The sequence below is a fragment of the Symphodus melops genome (genome assembly GCF_947650265.1).
Source record: "Symphodus melops genome assembly, chromosome: 8".
Lineage (NCBI taxonomy): Eukaryota > Metazoa > Chordata > Actinopteri > Labriformes > Labridae > Symphodus > Symphodus melops.
Genome location: NC_136698.1, coordinates 19,522,369 through 19,531,050, shown reverse-complemented (window position 1 = coordinate 19,531,050; position 8,682 = coordinate 19,522,369).

Genomic DNA, 8,682 nt, shown 5'->3' with positions numbered 1-8,682 from the left:
TCCCAGTCATGTTTAGGATTATTTATGCAACAATGTGAACACAATATACAGTAAATCAATGAAGTCCTTTGAAAACGTTTCATTTCTTTTATAACTTCTTGGTTGCTCAGCAAAATTGTGTCCACTGTTCTGTTCATTAGGTGTTACATTTTGCCAGGTCTGTGTTAAGCACTGAGAAAAAGATCTCTGAAAATGACATGTAAAAAAACACACAGAAGTATCATTCACAAAACAATCAGTGAACTGAACATTTAAAAATCGTCAACACTTGAGTCCTTAGTTCCATTTACTTGCTAAATATCTGGTTTGGTTTTGCTTACCACTCCAAACGGATAAATAAGACAACTTACCAGTGCTTTATCTTGACATGGGATTATGAAGCCCAAACTCTTTAAATCCAGCACAATTCATCTCTACAGGATGAAATCAGAATGTCTCAAATATTAAATATCTGTTAGAGTAATACTTCTCCTCAAACAGTTTTGAAAACATAGCAACTTGTCTCTTATAGCTTGTTTCATGCACCAAAAGGAAAGTAGAGTTTTTACTCACGACTGGCTTTCAAGACAGCTTAATGAAAATAATCTTAAAATGTAATGGTAAAAAGAAATCAGCTGATCATCTAGGAGTCTACACATCTGGATCATCTTTTTAGTTGCATACCAATATGTGGTTAGGCCAAATTATTTTTCATCTTTTCAGAATAAAGAGTCAAACTGCCTGAGGGGAGGCTCTTCCACATATTTAGATATTTATAGAAGGCCAACCCAGACATGTAGTGAGCAGACAGACAGGAAGTTAATGTGCAGTTTAAACCTTTTGAAACGTTTTCTCAAGAAACTCCAAATAGATGTATAATAATATATGAATTAATTATTTCTTGAAATATGAAAAAAAAGCCATTTAACTAATTATACCTCATCTTTAAATTAAAGATGCACCGATCCACTTTTTTCAGTTCTAATCCGATTTAGATACATATACTGATCAATATTTATGTGATCATAACTCATAGTGTTGTTACTATGTGTGAGGCTACACTAACCAACTTGCATTGTGCTTGCTTCACATACAAACAGGAAGCAGCAGGTTTTTAAATGTTTTAAACTCAAGTGTCAAAATTGTACTTGACAGAAGGAGTTGTTCCATCTTGTTGTGAATGTCGTCATGAAGACAATTTGTCTTCACTTCTTACAGCTCAGTCTGAATGTCAGGGTGAGCTGAGAATGTTGAAGGTGCCCGACCATATTTCTTCACCTGTGAAGTGGCACCGTGAATTCGATATCCATTATGTAAATGATGTCAATATTAGACCCGGATTGGATCGGTCCCATCTCTACTTTAAAGGAAACTAAAACTACTTTCAATTCAACTAAACTTTAAAAGGATTGCCATTCAATTGAAGTACTTTTGGAAAGTCATCTTTGTGTTACAGGCACAAGTCTGCAGTCACACTGCAATCTTAGAGGCTGATGTGCATTTTCTATTTTTTTCTACAGTGTATTTACAGGTTCCTTTTTATTTTCAGAAAACCTTTGTTTCGCCACTTTTGTATTCAGTTGTGATTTTCATTTCTAGAAGTGCAATCTGCTTGATGAGTTAAGTAGTATTAAGTGTTTGCACTTTCTTTGAAATCTGTTGAAAATACCATTTGTTCATTTTTAACATTTCACATGGAGTGTGTGTTCTTGTCAAAGCCCATTAATCATATTGCACTTTTAACAACTTCATATTGCCTTCATGATGTCATCATTTGCCTGTTTTTTATTGTTCTGTTGCAAGATTGCAAAGAAGGGAATATACATTTTCTAGTTGTTGTTGATAAAAGTCCTGCTTTAATGAGTCGGTCAAGAATATGTTAATGTTTTTAAAGTTTGAATACAATTTTACATTGGGTTTGTGGGATTTTTCTATTCCATTGTGTTGATTTTTTTTTTTTTTTTATAAAACTCTGTGTTTTTACAGATACCTACAATCTGTAAAGTCCCGCCCCCCCAAAGAACTCTCCATCCACATTGTGTCATTGCTGCGAGAAGAAACTGATTATAATTCAAGCATTTGATGTTTGTTTTTTAGTCAACAGATTTGGCTCAGCTCTTTTTGTTTGTCTTCATTATACATCAACTAAGTTTATTAAAAAAAAGAAGAATTTTCTTGACAAATTATTTTGTACACAAGGTATCCTTTATGGTGGTTTTACATATTGTAATGAAAGAGAGGGCGACTGGATCAATGGGGAGTCAATCGCCTCTGAATCAGAAGTTTGAGGGTTTTATTCCCAGATCCTGCAGCAACAAGTCTGAAGTGTCAAGAGAAAGTCTAATGGTGATGGAAGTTTTTTAAGATGGAGTCATAGATTTAAGATCTCAAAAATAAAGAAAATAAAAACGTGCCTGTGACCCCTAACACTGCCAGAAGGGTCTATCAGGGAGCGCTGGCTATTGTCACTGAGATAGCTAATGTTCCACTGGACAGCATTACACTTTCATAGCGATAACAGCAGCCTTATTAATTGTCAGCAGAGATGGAAGGGCAACACAGGATCTCAACAGCGGAAATGGTTGGGATAATTTCTTTGTAAATGTCAGGTGTATTACAAATCTCTTTGAGGACATGGAAAAGCTGTGGATTCATATGAGTATCGTTTGAATTATATATGAGTGAGCTTCAAAGACAAACATTTTGAGTTTATTTGTCGATAATATCAAATATGTTAGTGGTAAATATGTCTGCAGAATCACAGCTGTTTGTTTTGCTGAATGCAACAACAGGAAACAACTTTAAGTTAATGCAGGAAAAGAACACAATTGATGGATTAGTTGCATTACACCTAACAGTAACATGATGTGGGGTCGCCGGTGGCGCAGCGGCAGTGCGCGTGATCCCATGTATTGAGGCTCAGTCCTCGCGCGCGGGCGGCCCGGGTTCGCGTCCGGCCTGTGGCCCATCTCCCGCATGTCTCTCCCCACTCTCTCCCCCTTTCCGACTCTATCCACTTTCCTCCCTCTATAATAAAGGCATAAAAACGCCAAAAAATAAATCTTTAAAAAAAAAAAAAAAAAAAAAACAGTAACATGATGTAACAAACATTTGTTTGAATTCCTCATACTTACAAATTCGTTGTCCTCTTCAAGTGTGTGTGTGTTGGGCTAATAGATGGCTCAACTAGTTTGTGGCACGGGAGCATTTTCACTAGGCGATGTAGTCAACATCAAATAACAGGAGAGCATGAATTCCAAAAACATGATAAAAGAATGTATAAAAGCAATGATCACCTTCTTCACATACAAAAAATGAATAAATTAAATAAATACAAAGGCAGTAACACATCATAGGTCAACTCAATGTTTAAACCAAATGCAGATTGTCTCCAACAGATCATGAACAGTTGGATGCGCGAGTCCCTTTAAAAGTTGCCGCAAGGAATTGTAGGGCGGCACTTTTTCATCTCCGTTTGTAAAGGACGGTCCAGTGTTTCCTATGCTAAAGGAGGTTATAAAGGAAGTATTGACCCACCTTTCCTTAACTTTTAGAGAATTCAAACTGCTCTTATCATTGCCGCCACTTAACTGTTTCTGGGGTTAAGGAAAAAATGAGAGTGAAAAGAAATAGGAGGGATAATCCGAACGCACCCTATGTCTCTCGGCTGGCCGGGGAACGCCTTGGGGTCCCACTGGAAGAGCTGGAGGAGGAAGTGTCTGGGGCGAGGGAAGTCTGGGTATCTCTGCTGAGACTGCTGGCCAGATAAGTGGTAGAAAATGGATGGATGGTATATTTTTCAACAGAACAAAACAAAAACAAGGAATCTGGGACTAACAATTTTCTAAAAAATGTAAGGACCTGCAAAAGATTGGCATTAAACTAAAATCAAATGCCTCAGCGAGAGATGGACTCTGGAGTTAAGTTTGGGTTGGACTGGTATTCCTAACACAGCCACCAATTGATACAGCTGATCTGCTGAAAGCATCCTATTGGCCAAATAGTTCTTTAGCCGCTTTATTTAAACCGCTCTCGTCCGCCTATGCTTCTCTGTATGCTGCTATTGCGAGGCGGTTTGTAACCCGCCTCCTCCCCTGCTCCTCCTTTTATGCTATTCTGACTTAATCAATGTCATGCTTGTAATGTATGCTTGCTCTGGGGGGTTTGCTGCTTCTCTCCACCAAATATACAAACTCCATGATTCCAGGTGAGTGTCATGATTGGGTATAAAAAGAGCATCCACAACACACACAGTCATTAACAAGCAAGGATGAGGTGAGGTTTCACAATTTGTGAACCACTTTGTGAGCAAATAGTCCAACAGTTTAAGAACACACAAACTTTTCTCTATGTACAATTGCAAGGAATTCATAGACTTCATTATCTAAAGTCCATAGTATCATTAAAAGATTCAGAGATTCTGGAAAAATCTCTGCACGTAAGCTGCACGGCGGAAAACCAACATTGATTGCCAGTAACCTTCGATCTCTCAGGTGGCACTGCATTAAACACCAACATCACTCTGTAAAGGATATTACCATGTGGGCTCGGGCACACTTTGGAAAACCATTGTCAGTTCGTTGCTACATCCACAAGTGCAATTTCAAACATAACCATGGAAAGCGAAAGCCACATGAACAACACATAGAAACGCAGCTGGCTTCTCTGGGCCAAATCTCAGTTTGGGATGGACCGAAAGTGGGAAAGTGTGCTGTGGTCTTACGACTTCACATTTCAAATTGTTTTTGTAAATCTTGGACGTTTTGTGCTCCGAGCCAAAGAGAAAAAGGACCACCCAGATTGTTATAAGCATACCACCTGTGATAGTATGGGGGTGTGTTAGTGCCCATGGCATATGTAACTTGCACATCTGTGAAGGCATCATTAAAGCTGAAAGGTACATACTGATTTTGGAGCAACATATGCTGCCATTTAAATTGTGTATTTTTCAGGAACGTTCCTGCTTATTTCAGCAAGACAATGCCAAGGAACATTATGCACGTGGCTTAGTAGTAAAAGAGTGCAGATACTAGATTGGCCTGCCTGCTGTCCAGACCTGTCTGCCATTGAAAATGTGGCACATTATGAAGAGCAAAATACGACAGCGAAGACCCCAGACTGTTGAGCAACTGAAGTCGTACATAAAGCAAGATTGGGAACATGTTTCACCTACAAAGCTTTAACAATTAGTGTTCTAAGTTCCCAAAACACTTATAGAGTGTTGTTAAAAGGAAAGGTGATGTCAGACAGTGGTGAACATGCTCCTGTCCCAGGTTTTTTGGAACGTATTGGAGACTTCAAATTTAAAATTAACAAATATTTGCAAAAAAACAATAGAGTTTTAAACATTAAATATCTTGTCTTTGTAGTGTATTCAATTGAATATAGGTTGAAAAGGATCATTGTCATTTGTTTTTATTTGAATTTTGCACAATACCCCAACTTCATTGGAATTGGGGTTTGTAAATAACTGCATTGATGTATCCATTTTGACAAAGTGGTCCTGACTGAAATGTTTCTTTCAAAGCACATACCTGCAGTGTCCCTATGGCAACAGGCTAGTGGAACTGATGACAACAGTATTCTGAGGTATGAAGTCAACACTGCATGTGAGATATTTATATTGATAAGTAACAGTTGATGAAAGAGTCAGATACTTTATTTATTTATACAGCTTTATTTTCCCATGGCTACTTTATTTCTCTTGATGTTAGTCCCTTGTTCTGGAGTTTTGCTGAAGACTAGGAATTACAAATCAAATCAAAATTCCCTTCTCTGTTAACGTCATACATTTTAATGCATATTTATCATATTTATCATTTGATAGCTGTTTTCGAGATCTGCTTTCAATGCTATATTCATGGATACATTCTTTAGCATATGCATTTCATGCCAAGCATGCATTTTTCACAACACATTGCCACTGAGGATTTTTCCCTAATTTTCTATTTCATCATTAAGTTATTGTTAAATTACAAACGTGTAAACTGTGTGAAGTACAGAGTACACATATGTCATTGTTATTTATTTAGTATATAAAGCTGTGTAATACATTTTGTACTAACATTGTATATTTTAATTAGGGCACCGAGAATGACACCGTGAGCGATGGATACAAAAGATTTAAGTCACAAAGAAACCCACATTTTTTTATTAAGAGAAAGGAGTTGGATGAAATCAAAAGAAAACAGCCACAAAGAAGATTCAAAGGTCCTGAATGGACAAATCTTATTTCTAAAGGAATCAGGAGCCTCCATACATATTGCTAAATTTTTTTCTGAGGGCACAATCTTAAGGTTTTGGGATCCTAAAAATGAGGTCCAGAATTTTGGTGTCAGGAATATTGCAGTTTTGAGTACTGCTCAGTCACTGTGAAAGTCACTTTAGAGAGTGAGTAGGACCAAAAGTGGACTTTCTGGTGGGGATGTGTGTCCACAATAAACCAGAACTGAAGAAAAGACCAGTCAAGGCAGGAGAAAGAAATGTCCTAGGGGAAAAGTTGCAGTCATGGTTGCTATGTACCTTGAAAAGATAGGCCCTTTAAAGGAGGACGTATTGGCTTTTGGCTGCAGGGATGAGGCTCATACTCTAAATCTTTTGAAAAGATTTCATGGGAATTAAGGAAGAAAAGTCGCCTGCACATAAACAAGATTTTACACTAAGTGTTCAGTAAAAAGGAGAACCCATGCTGCAAAGAAAGATTTACAAAAAGTATTTCTTCATCCGAAAGGGGTTCACCTTTGGTCCCAAAGGAGCATTGAAATAAACCAGAATTAACCGGTGGTCAGAAATCCCCGAGAAAAACTCATCTCCACTATCAGTTGTGACTTACCTGACCTGTGACCACACCACCACCTCAGTGACCTATTTCTCAGACGCCTTTCAGACAGATGTCACAAGGGCTTATGGATGCAGAAGCATTCAAGCACCAATCTTTACTATGTGCAATGGGTCGATGGTTCTAATGCAATCCATTTGTATGACATTTGCCCAAAAAAATCTGAATATTTTAGGCTATTGATATTGCCTTCCATCCTGAAAATCTCTCACACACTCCCATACAGGATGTAACCCCAGACCATGATTTTTCTGCCACAAAACTTAACTGTTGATTGATTAATTAAAAGTCAGGTTATAAGCTGTTGTTTCTACAAAATAGATAAGTGGCAAGACTTTTGTCAGGGACTGTAGTAAGCATCACCTACATTGTCTTTTCAATGTTTTAATCTACATTAAGTAATTTTGGAAAATGTGTTTTTTGTGAACGCAAAAGGTATCAGAATTAAAATACTATGTATACTATGTATTAATTAGAACATACTATGAACAAGAACAAAATTGAGTCCAAAGAAATGTTGTATTACTCAAAAGCACAATGGTGTGATCTGTTCTTGCCAATGATCACACATTTGAATGCTCTGAGCAGAGTCGCCTTGGGATTTCCAAACCTCGGATGTGCAAGTGAAAAGCAAACAGGTAATGAATGCTTGAAAACAAGGTAATATTGTTTTTCAATTAAGGATGAATCAAAACATATTTTCTTAAAGATTTAACCTTTTTTTCCACCCCAAAACACTATCGTGTGGCTATGCACACTTTTGATTTTCTGACAACAGCAAAGTCCTTGTGTGACCTGAATGACATGTTGGAGAGTGCAACAGTTTTATTTCCAAGTCCATCCAGTAGGGCCAATGTTCAGAAACATTTGCAAAACCTGCAGTCTCAGCTAAAAAAGAAATAATACAGATTGAGGAGACAGTGAAGTTGCAGATTAATGCTGAGGATTTGAAGGTAAGTACTTATTTTGGTTTTGATGGAACAGAGGCTTTCATCAAAAGCAACATACACTTATAATAAACAAACAATATAGATTACGAGATATGAGAAGAAGTGCCATGAATTCAAGTAAAGGTGACTACAAGAATGTATCCGTTTAGAATTTCTGATCTGTTTCAAGTAAAGGGACTGAGACAAGAGTGACATCACAACCCAAGCCCATTGGCTCGTTGTAGCAAGAACAAGGTCCCCTAGGACTGATTATAGCATTCCCAATATGGTAAAAGGGGCGGGACATATCCAACAACAAAGCCGAACGACTGACCAATTACGAGAGAGCAGATCAGCCAGTTGTCCAGTGTTACGGAATATCTCTTATCTGACTAGATTCAACAAAGGGCCCCTGCTGGAGTCCTTGGCCTCTTCACACCCACCATCTGTTCTGACTCAAATCAACGTTTACGACCCTCACTCCCCCCTGTTTTCCAACATGGCAATCTGTTCCCAGACGCTTACCACTTTCAATCTTAAAAGCCCTCTCACCTTGTGGATTTAAAGAACAACATCTTCAAAGACTTTAATACGCGAATCCCTGGCTGAAACCGGTTCCTTCCCCTTGGGTTATAAATATCACTGACACTAAGATAACACTTTCACCACGAACTCCTGATTTACATGACAAACTCTAATCTCACAGGAATGCCTGACTCTTCAGTGAACTCCCATAAAATGAATGTAGACTAGATGCCTTCATGTTCAGATGTATATTAACTAACATGTATTTTTCATTTTCAGGTCAATAATCTTTCTACGAACATTTAAACTAACGTTTTCATCCAAGCTGGACTCAAAACGCATAATCTACTGCGAAGTTACAAGGAATCATGTTTAATGTATCGTCTCACTGTCTCAGCTCAAAGATTTTCA